The sequence below is a fragment of the Choloepus didactylus genome, chromosome X (assembly GCF_015220235.1).
Source record: "Choloepus didactylus isolate mChoDid1 chromosome X, mChoDid1.pri, whole genome shotgun sequence".
Lineage (NCBI taxonomy): Eukaryota > Metazoa > Chordata > Mammalia > Pilosa > Megalonychidae > Choloepus > Choloepus didactylus.
Genome location: NC_051334.1, coordinates 58,777,453 through 58,798,682, shown reverse-complemented (window position 1 = coordinate 58,798,682; position 21,230 = coordinate 58,777,453). Strand labels below are relative to the sequence as shown.

Here is a 21,230-nt window from a genome sequence, read left to right as displayed (position 1 = left end):
ATGTTAAAATATTGTTAACTGTAGTACATACATAGTTTGCAATAGGTATATTTTCCCTATATCCACCTCTATTTTTAGCTTCTAGTTATAATGTCATAAATTCATTCTAGTTCATGAAAGAGATTTCTAATATATGTACAGTTAATCATGGACATTGTCCACTACAAGATTCACTGTTTTATACATTCCCATCTTTTAACCTCCAACTTTCCTTCTGGTGACATATGCACATAGTCTTATCAAGCTTCCTTTGTATGTGATGGATCGCTTTTCTCTTGCTGCTTTCAGGATACTCTCTTTGTCTTTTGACATTTGATAATCTGATTATTATGTGTCTTGGTGTAGGTCTATTCATATATTTTCTGTTTAGGGCATGCTGTGCTTCATGGCTCTACAATTTTATGCCCTTCATAAGTGATGGGAGATTTTCCTTCCCCTATTATTACTTCTGCCCCTTTTCAATTATCTTCTCTTTCTGGGACACCCATGACATGTACATTCATGCATTTCATGTTGTCATTCAATTCCCTGAGACAGTCCACATATTTTTGCATTCTTTTACGTATCTGTACTTTTTTGTGTAGGATTTCAGTTGTCTTGTTCGCCAGTTCCTGAGTGTTTTCTTCTGACTCTTGAGATCTGCTGTTGTATGTCTGCATTGTTTTTCATCTCTTCTGTTGTGCCTTTCATTTCCATAGATCCTGGCAGTTGTTATTTCAAACTCTGAATTTTGCCCAGTGATTTTTTTTATTCATTTTTATTGACATATATTCACATACCATGCAGTCATACAAAACAAAGTGTACATTCAGTTGTTTACAGTGCCATTATATAGTTGTGCATTCATCACCAAAATTAATTTTTCTCATTTTCATTACTACACACACAAAAATAATAAGAATAAAAATTAAACTGAAAAAGAACTATTAAAGTATAAAAGAACATTGGGTGCCTCTTTTTTTTCCCTTTTCCCCCCATTTTTCTACTCATCCATCCATAAACTGGACAAAGGGGAGTGTGGTCCAGATGGCTTTCCCAATCACATTGTCACCCCTCATAAGTTACATTTTTATACAATTGTCTACAAGATTCATGGGTTCTGGGTTGTAGTTTGATAGTTTCAGGTATTTACTGCTAGCTATTCCAATTCATTAAAACCTAAAATTGGTTATCTATATTGTGCGTAAGAGTGCCCACCAGAGTGACCTTTCAGTTCCTTTTGGAATCTCTCTGTCACTGAAGCTTATTTCATTTCCTTTCACATCCCCCTTTTGGTCAAGATGATGTTCACCATCCCATGATACTGGGTCTAGATTCCTCCCCAGGAGTCATATTCCATGTTGCCAGGGAGATTTATTCCCCTGGGTGTCAGATCCCACATAATGGGGAGGGCAGTGATTTCAACTGCCAAGTTGGCTTAGCTAGAGAGAGGGCCACATCTGAGCAACAAAGAGGCATTTGGGAGGAGGCTCTTAGACACAATTATAGGCAGGCCTAGCCTCTCCTTTGCAGCAACAGTCTTGCCAAGGACAAGTCCCATGGTAGAGAGCTCAGCCCATCAAACTACCAGTCCCCTATGTCTGTGAGCACATCAGCAACCATTGAGGTGGGGAAACCCAACACCCCTGCATTCTCCACCAGCTCAAGGGGGCTCTGCATATTTTTCATTGTTCTTTTTTTAATTAACTTTTTTTAAAATTAACTATCAAAAAATAATTTTAAAAAAAGATATACAGTAAAAAAAATTTCAAACAAACCATAACAAGGGAGGAAGAAAAAGACAACCAACCTAAGATAATTACTTTACTTCCAACATGTTCCTACTCTACCCCAAGAAAATAACCTAATATAGCAACATTTCTGTGAACTTTTTCCTACCATACCCAGCAGAAATTAAGAAACCGTAGTCATTCCTGGGCATTCCAGAATGTTAAATTTACTCACGATAGCTTATATGTTCTTATTGGGTTACTTTTCCCCCTTCATTAATTGCTCTCTATCGCTAGTTCCCCTGCATTCTACATTATAAACCATTGAATTTAGGAGTGTGTTGTTTAACCTCCAAGTATTTGTGAATTTTCTAGGTCTCTGATGATTATTGACTTCTAATTGTATTCCATTGTGGTCAGAGAATGTGCTTTGAATAATTTCAGTTTTTTTAAATTTATTGAGGCTTGTTTTATGTCCCAGCATATGGTCTATTCTGGAGAAAGTTCTGTGTTCACTAGAGAAGAATGTGTATCCTAGTGATTTGGGATGTAATATTCTATATATATATCTGTTAAATCCAATTCATTTATCAGATTGTTTATGTATTCAATTTCCTTATTGGTCTTCTGTCTGGTTGATCTATCTATAGCAGAGAGTGATGTGTTGAAGTCTCCCACATTTATTGCAGAAACATCCATTGCTTCCTTTAGTTTTTCCAGTGTTTGTCTCATGTATTTTGTGGCACCTTGATTGGGTGCATGAACATTTATGATTGTTATTTCTTCTTGTTGAATTGCCCTTTTTATTAGTATGTAGTGGCCGCCTTTGTCTATCATTATATCCTTGCATTTAACATCTATTTTATCTGAGATTAACATTGCTACTCCTGCTTTCTTTTGGCTGTAGCTTGCATGAAATATTTTTTCCATCCTTTCGCTTTCAATTTCTTTGTGTCCCTGTATCTAAGATGTCTCTTCTCTGCAACATATAGATGGTTCATATTTTTTTGATCCATTCTGCCAATCAATATCTTTTAATTGGGGAGTTTAATCCATTTATATTCAACATTATTACTGTGAAGGCATTTCTTGAATAAGCCATCCTATCCTTTGGTTTATGTTTGTCAGATATAATTTTCCCCCTCTCTCTTATTGTCCTCTAATGAACCAATATTGAATCTCTTTAGTACTGAACCTTTCTCCATATCCCTCTCTCCTTTGTTTCTCTGTCGGTAGGCTCCCTTTAGTATCTGAAGTAGGGCAGGTCTTTTATTAGCAAAATCTCTCAGCATTTGTCCATGAAAAATTTAAGCTCCCCCTCAAATTTGAAGGAGAGTTTTGCTGGATAAAGTATTCTTGGTTGGAAATTTTTCTTTCAGAATTTTAAATATGTCATGCCACTGCCTTCTCGCCTCCATGGTGTCTGCTGAGTAGTCACTACTTAGTCTTATGTTGTTTCCTTTGTATGTGGTGAATTGCTTTTCTCTTGTTGCTTTCAGAACTTGCTCCTCTTCGGTATTTGACAGTCTGATCAGAATATGTCTTGGAGTGGGTTTATTTGGATTTTTTCTATTTGGAGCTTGCTGGTCATTTATGCTTTGTGTATTTATATTGTGTAGAAGATTTGGGAAGTTTTCCCCAACAATTTCTTTGAATACTCTTTCTAGACCTTTACCCTTCTCTTCCCCTTCTGGGACACCAATGAATCTTAGATTTGGACTTTTTATTTTATCTGTCATATCCCTGAAGTCCTTTTTGATTTTTTTAATTTTTTTCCCCATTCTTTCTTTTATTCTTTCATTTTCCATTCTGTGGTCCTTGAGGTCGCTAATTCATTGTTCAGCTTCCTCTAGTCTTGTATTATGAGTATCCAGAATCTTTTTAATTTGGTCAACAGTTTCTTTTATTTCCATAAGATCATTTTTTTATTTACTCTTGCAACTTCTTCTTTATGCTCTCCTAGACTCTTCTTCCTGTCCTTTATATCCTGTGCCATGCTCTTCTTCATGTCCTTTATATCCTGTGCCATACTTTCATTGTTTGCCTTTAGTTCTTTGATTAATTGCTCCAAGTACTGTGTCTCCTCTGATCTTTTGATTTGGGTGTTTGTGTTTTGGTTATCCATTTCATCTGGTTTTTTCATATTCTTTAAAATTTTCTGTTATTTTTGGCCTCTTGGCATTTGCTTTACTTGGTAGGATTGTTTTAGGATGCGTAGGATTATTCAAAGACTAATCTCTAATTTGTCAGATCTACAGCTTGGTGGCATACACTTTAACCAGCAGATGGCATCCACAGGTCACCTATTCCCCTCAAGTCAGTTCTCCCCAACTTTGTCTTTGTGGTGTGTGGGGGTCTGATTCTTGTGGGGTCCAATTGGTGCACCAAGTTTGGGTGTGTTGTTGGTGCTGTCTACCGTGAATGTGGGTCTTGTGTCTGAGCAGATAGGGAGGGAGGGCAGCTTTAATAATCAAACCTCCCAGATGTTCCTGGAGATTTAAGGCTGTTGCAAGGGTCTAAACATTCATTTCAATCTCGCCATAGATTGTCTCTGCCACTGACCCACAAGTCCTTGGTATTGGTGTATGGTCCCTGGGATTTCCAAGTGTGTCCCTCTTCCAAGCTGTGCCCTTCTAGGGCCTCTGCTGAGGGAAGGTTGTGCTATGTCACACATGCACGCCATCCCTCAAGGGAAGTTCTGGGCCACCGGGCTTTGTAGGTGCATTCCCAGCCTGCTGTAAGGATGGTTGTATGGGGCATGTTAATTTCCCCCTTTTCACCCAGCTCCACCTTCCAAGCTCTGGGACAATTAGCTGTGTGTGCATGAAAGGTTGTTGTCCACACCTGATATTGTGGCATGTGCACGTGTTGCTTCAAACACTTCCTGTCACACTGGGTTTTTTGGTGTGGCTCTGAGCTGTGGCACTGGAACCGGGCAGTAGCATTCCCAGCCTGCCTGGAAGATGGCTGCAAGGGGTGTGGTTATTTCCCCCTTTTGGCTCACCTCTGGCTTCCTTGCTCTGAGACAATTAGCGGTGGGTGCACGAAAGGCTATCCATGCCAGATATTGAGGCATTTGCACAGCCCATTCCTGCCGCATTTCACTGTGTGGTTCTCACTTCCATATCTCAGCTGCTTTTGTTTTTTTTTAAAAAGAACTTGTCCTTCTCCAAGCGCCAACCCACAGTTTTCCCACATCGTGGTGTGGCTGCTGGATATTCAGCAGGCTTATTCACTCGGTTCAGAATGCAGACTCCTGGTTTCACCAAGTGCATGGTCCCTGTGGATTTAACAGACCTTGTCCAGCTGGTGCATTGCTGGAACTGGTGTTCTGGGTCACTTTCTGGCTTTTAACTAGTATTTTTTATGGAGGTGTTTTTTGCCCTGTCCCTCCTAGCTGCTATCTTCGGTTCTCCCTCCAGTGATTTCTTTATAGCCTTCGTCTCTTTTGTTTTATCTTCTCTGAACTTGTTAATTTGGTTTTTTATTTCATTTAGCATATTTCTTTGAAAATATTTAAAGGATTGTTTCATTAAAATGAAACCATATCTCAACTGTATCTTGATTGATGTGTAAGTTTGTTCCTTTGGGCCATATCTTCATTTTTCCTAGTATAGATTGTAGTTTTCTGTTGTCTGAGCATCTGGTTTCCTTTTTACTCCAGTCAGATTTTCACAGACCAGAATGGGTTCAGGTCTCAGCATGGGGTTATATTAAGGGTGTATCTGAGAAGAACAATAGACTTTTCTGTGAGGTTTCCAGTCACTGTGCTTTTCCTAGCCTGCCCAGCTGGTGGCACCTGTCAGCCTGTCACTCCCAACTGGTGTAAGGAGGTGTGGCCCTTCAGTTTCTGCTTTGGCTCTTTTCCTTCAGGCTCTGGGGTCTGGTTCTGAAGGTAAAGCTGGTCTCCATCTCCTTACTCTTAGTAAAGATACTCTCCCTAGGGTGTTTCCATTTGCATTTGAATTGTGGCCTCTCTGACTCTGTTATCTCCTCCCTTGTCTGTGTCAGAGCACTGTGAACTGAAAATGGCTGTGGCTCTCTTCTGAGCCTTTCGGTTAAGAGAGAGCAAAAGGGACAGAAAGCCCTCTTTTGGATCCAGTACATAGCTCCCCAGTTTGACTCATTTGCTAGAGGTAACACCCAGTCTTCTGGGCTCTCCCTTCCAGGACAGATGAGTCTTCTGGTTTGGTCATCTCTAACAGCCTGTGTCTGCTTGTTGGAGGTTTGTAGCTTCTATTCAGCAGTTCACATTTGTTAATTAAAACCCCAGTTTGAGGCGGGGCAAGATGGCAGACTGGTGAGCTGTATGTTTTAGTTACTTCTCCAGGAAAGTAGGTAGAAAGCCAGGAACTGCGTGGACTGGACACCACAGAGCAATCTGACTTTGGGCATACTTCATACAACACTCATGAAAACGTGGAACTGCTGAGATCAGCGAAATCTGTAAGTTTTTGTGGTCAGGGGACCTGCACCCCTCCCTGCCAGGCTCAGTCCCATGGGAGGAGGGGCTGTCAGCTCTGGGAAGGAGAAGGGAGAACTGCAGTGGCAGCCCTTATCGGAAACTCATTCTACTGATCCAAACTCCAACCATAGATAGACTGAGACCAGACACCAGAGAATCTGAGAGCAGCCAGCCCAGCAGAGAGGAGACAGGCATAGAAAAAAGCAGCACGAAAAACTCCAAAATAAAAGCGGAGGATTTTTGGAGTTCTGGTGAACATAGAAAGGGGAAGGGCAGAGCTCAGGCCCTGAGGCTCATATGCAAATCCTGAAGAAAAGCTGATCTCTCTGCCCTGTGGACCTTTCCTTAATGGCCCTAATTGCTTTTTCTCTTAGCATTTCAATAACCCATTAGATCTGTGAGGAGGGCCCTTTTTTTTTTTTTAATCCTTTTTTCTTTTTCTAAAACAATTACTCTAAGAAGCCCAATACAGAAAGCTTCAAAGACTTGCAATTTGGGCAGGTCAAGACAAGAGCAGAACTAAGAGAGCTCTGAAACAAAAGGCAATAATCCAGTGGCCGAGAAAATTCACTAAACACCACAACTTCCCAAGAAAAGGGGGGTGTCTGCTCACAGCCATCATCCTGGTGGACAGGAAACACTCCTGCCCATCGCCAGCCCCATAGCCCAGAGCTGCCCCAGACAACCCAGTGTGATAGAAGTGCTTCAAATAACAGGCACACACCACAAAACTGGGCGCGGACATTAGCCTTCCCTGCAACCTCAGTTGATTGTCCCAGAATTGGGAAGGTGGAGCAGTGTGAATTAACAAAGCCCCATTCAGCCATCATTTCAGCAGACTTGGAGCCTCCCTACACAGCCCAGGAGACCAGAACTGCCCTGGGGGGACGGCACTCACCGGTGACATAGCACAGTCATCCCTCAACAGAGGACCAGGGGTTGCACGGCCTGGAAGAGGGACCCACTTGCAAGTCTCAGGAGCCATACGCCAATACCAAGGACTTGTGGGTCAGTGGCAGAGACAAACTGTGGCAGTACTGAACTGAAGGGTTAGACTATTGCAGCAGCTTTAAAACTCCAGGATCACCAGGGAGATTTGATTGTTAGAGCCACCACCCCTCCCTGACTGCCCAGAAACACGCCCCATATACAGGGCGGGCAACACCAACTACACACGCAAGCTTGGTACACCAATTGGACCCCACAAGACTCACTCCCCCACTCACCAAAAAGGCTAAGCAGGGGAGAACTGGCTTGTGGAGAACAGGTGGCTCGTGGACGCCACCTGCTGGTTAGTTAGAGAAAGTGTACTCCACGAAGCTGTAGATCTGATAAATTAGGGATAAGGACTTCAATTGGTCTACAAATCCTAAAAGAACCCTATCAAGTTCAGCAAATGCCAAGAGGCCAAAAACAACAGAAAATTATAAAGCATATGAAAAAACCAGACGATATGGATAACCCAAGCCCAAGCACCCAAATCAAAAGATCAGAAGAGACACAGCACCTAGAGCAGCTACTCAAAGAACTAAAGATGAACAATGAGACCATAGTACAGGATACAAGGGATATCAAGAAGACCCTAGAAGAGCATAAAGAAGGCATTGCAAGACTAAATAAAAAAATAGATGATCTTGTGGAAATTAAAGAAACTGTTGAACAAATTAAAAAGATTCTGGACACTCATAGTACAAGACTAGAGGAAGTTGAACAATGAATCAGTGACCTGGAAGATGACAGAATGGAAAATGAAAGCATAAAAGAAAGAATGGGGAAAAAAAATTGAAAAAATCGAAACGGACCTCAGGGATATGGTAGATAATATAAAACATCCGAATATAAGACTCATTGGTGTTCCAGAAGGGGAAGAAAAGGGTAAAGGTCTAGGAAGAGTATTCAAAGAAATTGTTGGGGAAAACTTCCCAAATCTTCTAAACAACATAAATACACAAATCATAAATGCTCAGCGAACTCCAAATAGAATAAATCCAAATAAACCTACTCCGAGACATATTCTGATCACACTGTCAAACACGGAAGAGAAGGAGCGAGTTCTGAAAGCAGCAAGAGAAAAGCAATTCACCACATACAAAGGAAACAGCATAAGACTAAGTAGTGACTACTCAGCAGCCACCATGGAGGCGAGAATGCAGTGGCATGATATCTTTAAAATTCTGAGTGAGAAAAATTTCCAACCAAGAATACTTTATCCAGCAAAGCTCTCCTTCAAATTTGAGGGAGAGCTTAAATTTTTCACAGACAAACAAATGCTGAGAGAATTTGCTAACAAGAGACCTGCCCTCCTGGAGTTACTAAAGGGAGCCCTGCAGACAGAGAAAGAAAGAAAGGACAGAGAGACTTGTAGAAAGGTTCAGTACTAAAGAGATTCGGTATGGGTACAATAAAGGATATTAATAGAGAGAAGGAAAAATATGGCAAACATAAACCAAAGGATAAGATGGCCGATTCAAGAAATGCCTTCACGGTTTTAACGTTGAATGTAAATGGATTAAACTCCCCAATTAAAAGATATAGATTCGCAGAATGGATCAAAAAAATGAACCATCAGTATGTTGCATACAAGAGACTCATCTTAGACACAGGGACACAAAGAAACTGAAAGTGAAAGGATGGAAAAAAATATTTCATGCAAGCTACAGCCAAAAGAAAGCAGGTGTAGCAATGTTAATCTCAGATAAAATAGACTTCAAATGCAGGGATGTTTTGAGAGACAAAGAAGGCCACTACATACTAATAAAAGGGGCAATTCAGCAAGAAGAAATAACAATCGTAAATGTCTATGCACGCAATCAAGGTGCCACAAAATACATGAGAGAAACACTGGCAAAACTAAAGGAAGCAATTGATGTTTCCACAATAATTGTGGGAGACTTCAACACATCACTCTCTCCTATAGATAGATCAACCAGACAGAAGACCAATAAGGAAATTGAAAACCTAAACAATCTGATAAATGAATTAGATTTAACAGACATATACAGAACATTGCATCCCAAATCACCAGGATACACATACTTTTCTAGTGCTCATGGAACTTTCTCCAGAATAGATCATATGCTGGGACATAAAACAAGGCTCAATAAATTCAAAAAGATTGAAATCATTCAAAGCACATTCTCTGACCACAATGGAATACAATTAGAAGTCAATAACCATCAGAGACTTAGAAAATTCACAAATACCTGGAGGTTAAACACACAGTCCTAAACAATCAGTGGGTTAAAGAACAAATAGCAAGAGAAATGTCTAAATATATAGAGGCGAATGAAGATGAGAACACAACATACCAAAACCTATGGGATGCAGCAAAAGCAGTACTGAGGGGGAAATTTATACCACTAAACGCATATATTAAAAAGGAAGAAAGAGCCAAAATCAGAGAGCTAATGGATCAACTAAAGAAGCTAGAAAATGAACAGCAAACCAATCCTAAACCAAGTAGAAGAAAAGAAATAACAAGGATTAAAGCAGAAATAAATGACAGAGAGAACAAAAAAACAATAGGATAAATATCACCAAACTTGGTTCTTTGAGAAGATCAACAAGATTGACAAGCCCCTAGCTAGACCGACAAAATCAAAAAGAGAGAAGACCCATATAAACAAAATAATGAATGAAAAAGGTGACATAACTGCAGATCCTGAAGAAATTAAAAAAAATTATAAGAGGATACTATGAACAACTGTATGGCAACAAACTGGATAATGTAGAGGAAATGGACAATTTCCTGGAAACATATGAACAACCTAGACTGACCAGAGAAGATATAGAAGACCTCAATCAACCCATTACAAGCAAAGAGATCCAATCAGTCATCAAAAATCTTCCCACAAATAAATGCCCAGGGCCAGATGGCTTCACAGGGGAATTCTACCAAACTTTCCAGAAAGAACTGACACCAATCTTACTCAAACTCTTTCAAAACATTGAAGAAAATGGAACACTACCTAACTCATTTTATGAAGCTAACATCAATCTAATACCAAAACCAGGCAAAGATGCTACAAAAAAGGAAAACTACCGGCCAATCTCCCTAATGAATATAGATGCAAAAATCCTCAACAAAATACTTGCAAATCGAATCCAAAGACACATTAAAAAAATCATACACCATGACCAAGTGGGGTTCATTCCAGGCATGCAAGGATGGTTCAACATAAGAAAAACAATCAATGTATTACAACACATTAAAATTCGAAAGGGAAAAATCAAAAAAAAAAAAAGCATCTAAATAGATGCTGAAAAAGCATTTGACAAAATCCAACATCCATTTTTGATAAAAACACTTCAAAAGGTAGGAATTGAAGGAAACTTCCTCAATATGATAAAGAGCATATATGAAAAACCCACAGCCAGCATAGTACTCAATGGTGAGAGACTGAAAGCCTTCCCTCTAAGATCAGGAACAAGACAAGGATGCCCACTGTCACCACTGTTATTCAACATTGTGCTGGAAGTGCTAGCCAGGGCAATCCGGCATGACAAAGAAATAAAAGGCATCCAAATTGGAAAAGAAGAAGTAAAACTGTCATTGTTTGCAGATGATATGATCTTATATCTGGAAAACCCTGAGAAATCGACGATACAGCTACTAGAGCTAATAAACAAATTTAGCAAAGTAGCGGGATACAAGATTAATGCACATAAGTCAGTAATGTTTCTATATGCTAGAAATGAACAAACTGAAGAGACACTCAAGAAAAAGATACCATTTTGAATAGCAACTAAAAGTCAAGTACGTAGGAATAAACTTAACCAAAGATGTAAAAGTCCTATACAAAGAAAACCACATAACTCTACTAAAAGAAATAGAAGGGGACCTTAAAAGATGGAAAAATATTCCATGTTCATGGATAGGAAGGCTAAATGTCATTAAGATGTCAATTCTACCCAAACTCATCTACACATTCAATGCAATCCCAATCAAAATTCCAACAACCTACTTTGCAGACTTGGAAAAGCTAGTTATCAAATTTATTTGGAAAGGGAAGATGCCTTGAATTGCTAAAGACTGTGTAAAAAAGAAAAACGAAGTGGGAGGACTTACACTCCCTGACTTTGAAGCTTATTATAAAGCCACAGTTGTCAAAACATCATGGTACTGGCACAAAGATAGACATATTGATCAATGGAATCGAATTGAGAATTCAGAGATAGACCCTCAGATCTATGGCCCACTGATCTTTGATAAGGCCCCCAAAGTCACTGAACTGAGTCATAATGGTCTTTTCAACAAATGGGGCTGGGAGAGTTGGATATCCATATCCAAAAGAATGAAGGAGGACCCCTACGTCACACCCTACACAAAAATTAACTCAAAGTGGATGAAAGATCTCAATATAAAAGAAAGTACCATAAAACTCCTAGAAGATAATGTAGGAAAACATCTTCAAGACCTTGTATTAGGCAGCTACTTCCTAGACTTTACACCCAAAGCACAAGCAACAAAAGAAAAAATAGATAAATGGGAACTCCTCAAGCTTAGAAGTTTCTGCATCTCAAAGGAATTTCTCAAAAAGGTAAAGAGGCAGCCAACTCAATGGGAAAAAATTTTTGGAAACCATGTATCTGACAAAAGACTGATATCTTGCATATATAAAGAAATCCTACAACTCAATGACAATAGTACCGACAGCCCAATTATAAAACGGGCAAAAGATATGAAACGACAGTTCTCTGAAGAGGAAATACAAATGGCCAAGAAACACATGAAAAAATGTTCAGCTTCACTAGCTATTAGAGAGATGCAAATTAAGACCACAATGAGATACCATCTAACACCGATTAGAATGGCTGCCATTAAACAAACAGGAAACTACAAATGCTGGAAGGGATGTGGAGAAATTGTAACTCTTATTCATTGTTGGTGGGACTGTATAATGGTTCAGCCACTCTGGAAGTCAGTCTGGCAGTTCCTTAGAAAACTAGATATAGAGTTACCATTCGATCCAGTGATTGCACTTCTCGGTATATACCTGGAAGATCAGAAAGCAGTGACACGAACAGATATCTGCACGCCAATGTTCATAGCAGCATTACTCACAATTGCCAAGAGATGGAAACAACCCAAATGTCCTTCAACAGATGAGTCGATAAATAAAATGTGGTATATACACACGATGGAATACTACATGGCAGTAAGAAGGAATGATCTCGTGAAACATATGACAACATGGATGAACCTTGAAGACATAATGCTGAGCGTAATAAGCCAGGCACAAAAAGAGAAATATTACATGCTACCACTAATGTGAACTTTGAAAAATGTAAAACAAATGGTTTATAATGTAGAATGTAGGGGAGCTAGCAATAGAGAGCAATTAAGGAAAGGGGGAACAATAATCCAAGAAGAACAGATAAGCTATTTAACGTTCTGGGGATGCCCAGGAATGACTATGGTCTGTTAATTTCTGATGGATATAGTAGGAACAAGTTCACAGAAATGTTGCCATATTAGGTAACTTTCTTGGGGTAAAGTAGGAACATGTTGGAAGTAAAGCAGTTATCTTAGGTTAGTTGTCTTTTTCTTACTCCCTTGTTATGGTCTCTTTGAAATGTTCTTGTATTGTATGTTTTTTTTTTTAAATTTTTTTTCATACAGTTGATTTAAAAAAAGAGAAAAAGTTAAAAAAGAAAAAAAACAAGGAAAAAAATATGTAGAGCCCCCTTGAGGAGCCTGAGGAGAATGCAGGGGTATTGGCCTACCCCACCTCGATGGTTGCTAACATGACCACAGACATAGGGGACTGGTGGTTTGATGGTTTGGGCCCTCTACCATAGGTTTTACCCTTGGGAAGACGGTTGCTGCAAAGGAGAGGCTAGGCCTCCCTATAATTGTACCTAAGAGCCTCCTCCCGAGTGCCTCTTTGTTGCTCGGATGTGGCCCTCTCTCTCTGGCTAAGCCAACTTGAAAGGTGAGATCACTGCCCTCCCCTCTACGTGGGATCAGACATCCAGGGGAGTGAATCTCCCTGGCAACGTGGAATATGACTCCCGGGGAGGAATGTGGACCTGGCATCGTGGGACGGAGAACGTCTTCTTGACCAAAAGGGGGATGTGAAAGGAAATGAAATGGGCTTCAGTGGCAGAGAGATTCCAAAAGGAGCTGAGAGGTCACTCTGGTGGGTACTCTTATGCACAATTTAGACAACCCTTTTTAGGTTCTGAAGAGTTGGGGTAGCTGGTGGTGGATACCTGAAACTATCAAACTACAACCCAGAACCCATGAATCTCGAAGACAATTGTATAAAAATGTGGCTTATGGGGGTGACAATGGGATTGGGAAAGCCATAAGGACCACACTCCGCTTTGTCTAGTTTATGGATGGATGAGTAGAAAAATAGGGGAAGGAAACAAACAAACAAACAGACAAAGGTACCCTGTGTTCTTTTTTACTTCAATTGCTCTTTTTCACTTTAATTATTATTCTTGTTATTTTTGTGTGTGTGCTAATGAAGGTGTCAGGGATTGATTTAGGTGATGAATGTACAACTATGTAATGGTACTGTGAACAATCGAATGTACGATTTGTTTTGTATGACTGCGTGGTATGTGAATATATCTCAATAAAATGTGTCCAGTCATGAATATTTCCTAACCAGTTGTTCCAGACTATTTACTAGTTGTTCCTGTCTATTTCCTAGTTGCTCTAGAGTACTAACTAAATTCCACACCTCCCTATTCCCCCATCTTAGAGGAATTCTGTTATAGCTGTTTTTAACTTAAAGTCTACTTTATCTACTAGTAATATAGCTACCCTAGCTGTCTTGTTACTACTTGCATGGTATATTTTTCCCTGTCATTTCATTTTCAGCATATTTATATCTTTCAAGTTAAGGTGAGTCTGTTACCAGACAGCACGTATTTGGCTTAGGCTTTTTAATCTATTCTTTGTATCTCTTTCTTTTGACTAGAGATTTTAACCATTTACATTTAAAGTCACTACTGATAGTACAGGACTTTCTTCTGCCATTTTGGTATTTAGCCTTTGTAAATCTTATATTTTTTGTCCCTCACTTCTGTTAATGCTTACTTTTGAATTTATTTTCTTTTTTATATTGAGTTCCTTTTCATTTCTATCTGGATATATTTTTCATCTATTTTCCTTGTGGTTACCATGGGGTTAACATTTAACCTACTAAATATAGAACAGTTATATTTGGTTTAATAACAATGTAATTTCAAAAGCACACAGAGATACTTTTCCTATACCCCCTGTAGCTTCACATTTTTTGTACTTGTTACCACTTATACCTTTCTATATTGTATATCAAAAAACAGATTTATCATTACTTTTTCTGCATTTATATTTTAACACTTGTAGGAAGTAAGAGGTGGAGTTGCATACTAAGCAATACAATACAATAACACTGGCATTTATAATTACCCATACAGTTATCTTTACTGGAAGTCTTTACTTCTTTATGCCACTTTCACTGGTGTTTTTCCTTTCAGTCTGAAGAACTCGCTTTGGCATTGCTTGTAGGGAATGTCTAGTGTTGATGAGCTCCCTCAACTTTTATCTGGGAATGTCTTAATATCTCCCTCATTTTTGAAAGAAAGCCCCACCAGATATAAAATTCTTTGCTGGCAGTTGTTTTCTCTCAGCCCTATAAGCATTTCAACCCACTGCCTTCTTGACTCCATGGTTTCTGATGAGAAATCATCACTCAACCTTATTGGGGCTCCCCGTACATAACACACTGCTTTTCTCTTGCATCTTTGAGACCTCTCTCGTTGTCCTTTGCATTCATAGTGTGATGGGGTGTATTTTTCTTCATATTTATCCTGTTTAGAGTTCCCTGGGCTTTTTGGATGTGCATATTTGTGTCTCTTGTTAAGTTTGAAACATTCTTTCATTATTTTTTTTTTTAAATTCAGTTTTATTGAAATATATTCACAAACCATACAGTCATCCATGGTATACAACCAACTGTTCACAGTATGATCATATAGTTATGCGTTCATCACCACAATCTATTTCTGAACATTTTCCTTACATCAGAAAGAATCAGAATAAGAATAAAAAATAAAAGTGAAAAGAGAATACCCAAACCATCCCCCCATCCCACCCTATTTGTCATTTAGTTTTTACTCCCATTTTTCTACTGATTTTTTTTCAATTTTTTAACTTTGTTTATCAAAAAATTAAAAACAAACAGGCAAACAACAACCAAAAAAACCCCACATTTCAAACAAAGCAATGGATTAAGGAAAACAAATAACCTAAAATAACTACTTTGCTTCCAATATGTTCCTACCATACCCCAAGAAAATTAATAAACCATGTCCAAACAGAGGAGAAAGAAAAACAAATAATCTAAAATAACTACATTGCTTCCAACATGTTCCTACCATACCCCAAGAAAATTAACAACCCCTAAGAAAACAAAGGAATAAGAGAAAAAAAAAACCTAAAATAACTCTATTGCTTCCAACATGATCTTACTATATCCAAGAAAGTTTACAAACCATAATCATTCCTGAGCATTCCCATAACATTGAGATTACCCTCCATAGTTTATCTGTTCTTATTAGATTATCATTCCCCCTCCACTAATTGGTATCTCTAGGTCCCCTACCTTCTACAGTATAAAACATTGTACATTTTTCACAGAATTCACATTAGTGGTAACATACAATATCTCTCTTTTTCTGCCTGGCTTATTTTGCTCAGCATTATGTCTTTTTTTTGTTTTTTTTGTATTTTTTTTTAATCTTCATTTCATTGAGATATATTCATATACCACGCAGTCATACAAAACAACTCGTACTTTCGATTGTTCACAGTACCATTACATAGTTGTACATTCATCACCCAAATCAATCCCTGACACCTTCATTAGCACACACACAAGAATAACAAGAATAATAATTAGAGTGAAAAAGAGCAATTGAAGTAAAAAAGAACACTGGGTACCTTTGTCTGTTTGTTTCCTTCCCCTATTTTTCTACTCATCCATCCATAAACTAGACAAAGTGGAGTGTGGTCCTTATGGCTTTCCCAATCCCCTTGTCACCCCTCATAAGCTACATTTTTATACAACTGTCTTCGAGAATCATGGGTTCTGGGTTGTAGTTTGATAGATTCAGGTATCCACCACCAGCTACCCCAATTCTTTAGAACCTAAACAGGGTTGTCTAAAGTGTGCGTAAGAGTGCCCACCAGAGTGACCTCTCGGCTCCTTTTGGATTCTCTCTGCCACTGAAGCTTATTTCATTTCCTTTCACATCCCCCTTTTGGTCAAGAAGATGTTCTCCGTCCCACGATGCCAGGTCTACATTCCTCCCCGGGAGTCATATTCCACGTTGCCAGGGAGATTCACTCCCCTGGGTGTCTGATCCCACGTAGCGGGGAGGGCAGTGATTTCACCTTTCAAGTTGGCTTAGCTAGAGAGACAGGGCCACATCTGAGCAACAAAGAGGCATTCGGGAGGAGGCTCTTAGGCACAACCATAGGGAGGCCTAGCCTCTCCTTTGCAGCAACCGTCTTCCCAAGGGTAAAACCTGTGGTAGAGGGCTCAACCCATCAAACCACCAGTCCCCTATGTCTGTGGTCATGTTAGCAACCATGGAGGTGGGGTAGGCAAATACCCCTGCATTCTCCACAGGCTCCTCAAGGGGGCACTGCATCTTTTTTTTTTTTTTCCTTGTTTTTTTTTTTTTTTTTTTTTTTAAATTTCCCTTCTTTTTTAAATCAACTGTATGAAAAAAAGTTAAAAAGAAAACAAACATACAATAAAAGAACATTTCAAAGAGACCATAACAAGGGAGTAAGAAAAAGACAACTAACCTAAGATAACTGCTTAACTTCCAACATGTTCCTACTTTACCCCCAGGAAGTTACCTAATATAGCAACATTTCTGTGAACTTGCTCCTACTATATCCATCAGAAATTAACAGACCATAGTCATTCCTGGGCATCCCCAGAACGTTAAATAGCTTATCTGTTCTTCTTGGATTATTGTTCCCCCTTCCTTAATTGCTCTCTATTGCTAGTTCCCCTACATTCTACATTATAAGCCATTTGTTTTACATTTTTCAAAGTTCACATTAGTGGTAGCATATAATATTTCTCTTTTTGTGCCTGGCTTATTTCGCTCAGCATTATGTCTTCAAGGTTCATCCATGTTGTCATATGTTTCACGAGATCGTTCCTTCTTACTGCCGCGTAGTATTCCATCGTGTGTATATACCACATTTTATTTATCCACTCATCTGTTGAAGGACATTTGGGTTGTTTCCATCTTTTGGCAATTGTGAATAATGCTGCTATGAACATTGGCGTGCAGATATCTGTTCGTGTCACTGCTTTCCGATCTTCCGGGTATATACCGAGAAGTGCAATCGCTGGATCGAATGGTAACTCTATATCTAGTTTTCTAAGGAACTGCCAGACTGACTTCCAGAGTGGCTGAACCATTATACAGTCCCACCAACAGTGAATAAGAGTTCCAATTTCTCCACATCCCCTCCAGCATTTGTAGTTTCCTGTTTGTTTAATGGCAGCCATTCTAACCGGTGTTAGATGGTATCTCATTGTGGTCTTAATTTGCATCTCTCTAATAGCTAGTGAAGCTGAACATTTTTTCATGTGTTTCTTGGCCATTTGTATTTCCTCTTCAGAGAACTGTCTTTTCATATCTTTTGCCCATTTTATAATTGGGCCGACTGTACTATTGTCATTGAGTTGTAGGATTTCTTTATATATGCAAGATATCAGTCTTTTGTCAGATACATGGTTTCCAAAAATTTTTTCCCATTGAGTTGGCTGCCTCTTTACCTTTTTGAGAAATTCCTTTGAGGTGCAGAAACTTCTAAGCTTGAGGAGTTCCCATTTATCTATTTTCTCTTTTGTTGCTTGTGCTTTGGGTGTAAAGTCTAGGAAGTGGCCACCTAATACAAGGTCTTGAAGATGTTTTCCTACATTATCTTCTAGGAGTTTTATGGTACTTTCTTTTATATTGAGATCTTTGGTCAATTTTGAGTTAATTTTTGTGTAGGGGGTGAGGTAGGGGTCCTCTTTCATTCTTTTGGATATGGATATCCAACTCTCCCAGCCCCATTTGTTGAAAAGACCATTATGACTCAGTTCAGTGACTTTGGGGGCCTTATCAAAGATCAGTCGGCCATAGATCTGAGGGTCTATCTCCGAATTCTCAATTCGATTCCATTGATCTATATGTCTATCTTTGTGCCAGTACCATGCTGTTTTGGCAACTGTGGCTTTATAATAAGCTTCAAAGTCAGGGAGTGTAAGTCCTCCCACTTCGTTTTTCTTTTTTAGAGTGTCTTTAGCAATTCGAGGCATCTTCCCTTTCCAAATAAATTTGATAACTAGCTTTTCCAAGTCTGCAAAGTAGGTTGTTGGAATTTTGATTGGGATTGCATTGAATGTGTAGATGAGTTTGGGTAGAATTGACATCTTAATGACATTTAGTCTTCCTATCCATGAACATGGAATATTTTTCCATCTTTTAAGGTCCCCTTCTATTTCTTTTAGTAGAGTTATGTAGTTTTCTTTGTATAGGTCTTTTACATCTTTGGTTAAGTTTATTCCTAGGTACTTGATTTTTTTAGTTGCTATTGAAAATGGTATCTTTTTCTTGAGTGTTTCTTCGGTTTGTTCATTTCTAGCATATAGAAACATTACTGACTTATGTGCATTAACCTTGTATCCCGCTACTTTGCTAAATTTGTTTATTAGCTCTAGTAGCTGTATCGTTGATTTCTCAGGGTTTTCTAGATATAAGATCATATCATCTGCAAACAATGACAGTTTTACTTCTTCTTTTCCAATTTGGATGCCTTTTATTTCTTTGTCTTGCCGGATTGCCCTGGCTAGCACTTCCAGCACAATGTTGAATAACAGTGGTGACAGCAGGCATCCTTGTCTTGTTCCTGATCTTAGAGGGAAGGCTTTCAGTCTCTCACCATTGAGTACTATGCTGGCTGTGGGTTTTTCATATATGCTCTTTATCATGTTGAGGAAGTTTCCTTCAATTCCTACCTTTTGAAGTGTTTTTATCAAAAAGGGATGTTGGATTTTGTCAAATGCTTTTTCAGCATCTATTGAGATGATCAATTGATTTTTCCCTTTTGACTTGTTAATGTGTTGTAATACATTGATTGATTTTCTTATGTTGAACCATCCTTGCATGCCTGGAATAAACCCCACTTGTTCATGGTGTATGATTTTTTTAATGTGTCTTTGGATTCGATTTGCAAGTATTTTGTTGAGGATTTTTGCATCTATATTCATTAGGGAGATTGGCCGGTAGTTTTCCTTTTTTGTAACATCTTTGGCTGGTTTTGGTATTAGATTGATGTTAGCTTCATAAAATGAGTTAGGTAGTGTTCAATTTTCTTCAAAGTTTTGAAAGAGTTTGAGTAAGATTGGTGTCAGTTCTTTCTGGAAAGTTTGGTAGAATTCCCCTGTGAAGCCATCTGGCCCTGGGCATTTATTTGTGGGAAGATTTTTGATGACTGATTGGATCTCTTTGCTTGTGATGGGTTGGTTGAGGTCTTCTGTTTCTTCTCTGGTCAGTCTAGGTTGTTCATATGTTTCCAGGAAATTGTCCATTTCCTCTACATTATCCAGTTTGTTGCCATACAGTTGTTCATAGTATCCTCTTATAATTTTTTTAATTTCCTCAGGATCTGCAGTTATGTCACCTTTTTCATTCATTATTTTGTTTATATGGGTCTTCTCTCTTTTTGATTTTGTCAGTCTAGCTAGGGGCTTGTCAATATTGTTGATCTTCTCAAAGAACCAACTTTTGGAGATATTTATCCTCTCTATTGTTTTTTTGTTCTCTATGTCATTTATTTCTGCTTTAATCCTTGTTATTTCTTTTCTTGTATTTGGTTTAGGATTGGTTTGCTGTTCATTTTCTAGCTTCTTCAGTTGATCCATTAGCTCTTTGATTTTGGCTCTTTCTTCCTTTTTAATATATGCGTTTAGTGCTATAAATTTCCCCCTTAGCACTGCTTTTGCTGCATCCCATAGGTTTTGGTATGTTGTGTTCTCATTTTCATTCGTCTCTATATATTTAGCAATTTTTCTTGCTATTTCTTTTTTAACCCACTGATTGTTTAGGAGTGTGTTGTTTAACCTCCAGGTATTTGTGAATTTTCTAAGTCTCTGATGGTTGTTGACTTCTAATTGTATTCCATTGTGGTCAGAGAATGTGCTTTGAATAATTTCAATCTTTTTAAATGTATTGAGGCTTGTTTTATGTCCCAGCATATGATCTATTCTGGAGAAAGTTCCATGAGCACTAGAAAAGTATGTGTATCCTGGTGATTTGGGATGTAATGTCCTGTATATGTCTGTTAAATCTAATTCATTTATCAGATTGTTTAGGTTTTCAATTTCCTTATTGGTCTTCTGTCTGGTTGATCTATCTATAGGAGAGAGTGATGTGTTGAAGTCTCCCACAATTATTGTGGAAACATCAATTGCTTCCTTTAGTTTTTTTTTTTTTTTTTTTTAATCATCATTTTATTGAGATATATTCACATACCACGCAGTCATACAAAACAAATTGTACTTTCGATTGTTTACAGTACCATTACATAGTTGTACATTCATCACCTAAATCAATCCCTGACACTTTCATTAGCACACACACAAAAATAACAAGAATAATAATTAGAGTGAAAAAGAGCAATTGAAGTAAAAAAGAACACTGGGTACCTTTGTCTGTTTGTTTCCTTCCCCTACTTTTCTACACATCCATCCATAAACTAGACAAAGTGGAGTTTGGTCCTTATGGCTTTCCCAATCCCATTGTCACCCCTCATAAGCTACATTTTTATACAACTGTCTTCGAGATTAATGGGTTCTGGGTTGTAGTTTAATAGTTTCAGGTATCCACCACCAGCTACCCCAATTCTTTGGAACCTAAAAAAGGTTGTCTAAAGTGTGCGTAAGAGTGCCCACCAGAGTGATCTCTCGGCTCGTTTTGGAATCTCTCTGCCACTGAAGCTTATTTCATTTCCTTTCACATCCCCCTTTTGGTCAAGAAGATGT

At 38.6% G+C, this 21,230-nt stretch overlaps 1 protein-coding gene across 1 annotated transcript in view; it reads left to right on the top strand.

The window, feature by feature from the left end:
• Positions 1 to 21,230, top strand: part of PFKFB1 (6-phosphofructo-2-kinase/fructose-2,6-biphosphatase 1) — a 336,515-nt gene that overhangs the window by 105,690 nt on the left and 209,595 nt on the right. The gene's annotated exons all lie outside the window — the stretch shown is intronic.